Raw genomic sequence first — 1,317 nt, 5'->3', positions numbered from 1 at the left:
CGCCCGGTGGGAGAAGTCAGGCCGCACCGCGGGGCGGCGTGGGGAGCGGTGGGAGCCCAGGCAGTCGCTGCGGTACAAGTCCGGTGCCTGCGGGCGGCGCTGTCAGACACGGACACCTCCCCGCCCTCCCGAGGAGTCCCGCGGAGCTGCGGGGTTCGTCTCACGGCTGCTTCCGCGAGTCATGGACCTTGGCTGAATCCTGCGTGGGCAGGGGAAGGCATTCGCGGTGACACGGAGGTTTTACCAAACCCTGTCGGGCTGTGAGAAGAGCGGCCGTCGCTGTTCGGCGGAGCGGAGACTTAGGAACAGTAGAAGAAAACGGAGCGGCGGAGGCAGGCCTTGATGCCTGTGGGGAACGCTGAAGTCGGTGGGATCCGCGGCCACCGCTGTTTCCTTCAGGAATATATTTCTAAAGATACGGCGCCACTCCTGCGATGTATGTTCCAAGCGGGTTTTTCTGTTCATCTCTCAGCCCACTCTGGTGTGAAGTTTGGGAGCGTTTCATAGCAGTCTGAGTCAGAAGACCCACAGATACCTGCAGTCAGAAAAATCATTTTAGATACATTTTGCTGAAATGGTGTACATTATTGTAATTATTTCTATTTAGTATTGAGACAAAAAAATCCAAAGGCTGTTGCATCTGTGTACTTGTTCTGAAAACCTTCCCATATGGGATCAATATAGCTTGTACTATGAAAGTATACACAAGAAAACTTTCACATCTTTAAAAATTTCAACCGACGTCTCTGGCACCAAGTTTCAACAACAAAGGGAGGTCCTAAAATGCGTGCATCATTCCAGCTGATCTGTTAGCCCATAAAAGGATATTCTGTTATCCTTTTAATCTGCTTCTCTTCAGTAAATTTAATTTGCTGTATATCTGCTGGAATGAAGTATACAGCAGGGCAATTATAATTTAGTGTTTTACATCTTGCAGGTGACGTTGTAATACAACACAGTGCTTCCTCTTTTGTTTTCCCATACACAGTATCTCCTCTGAAGTTCATTTTTTCCCATGTTTTATGTTTGCCATGTCACAGTAAATCCTTCCTTCTGCTGAAATTTCAGTGACTGTCACAATACGTGTAGGAATGTTCTGTTTACCAAAACCAAAAGTTGTCTCTTCTTGCTATCTGCTACAATTACACAGTTTCAACTGGACAAACCATAAATCATAAGAATTATTATTTCAGACTTAGTTCCAAAATATAGTTCCCATTTCTGGTATAAAGCAGCCAAGTGTGTATAGCTTTAAAAGTCAAAGACAAGTAATAATAAAAAATGGCATGTGAAGGCTGGGAAAGTCCTAGGGAGCCA

This window comes from Phalacrocorax carbo, chromosome 8, assembly GCF_963921805.1.
Source record: "Phalacrocorax carbo chromosome 8, bPhaCar2.1, whole genome shotgun sequence".
Classification (NCBI taxonomy): Eukaryota; Metazoa; Chordata; class Aves; order Suliformes; family Phalacrocoracidae; genus Phalacrocorax; species Phalacrocorax carbo.
This window is presented reverse-complemented; position numbering follows the sequence as displayed.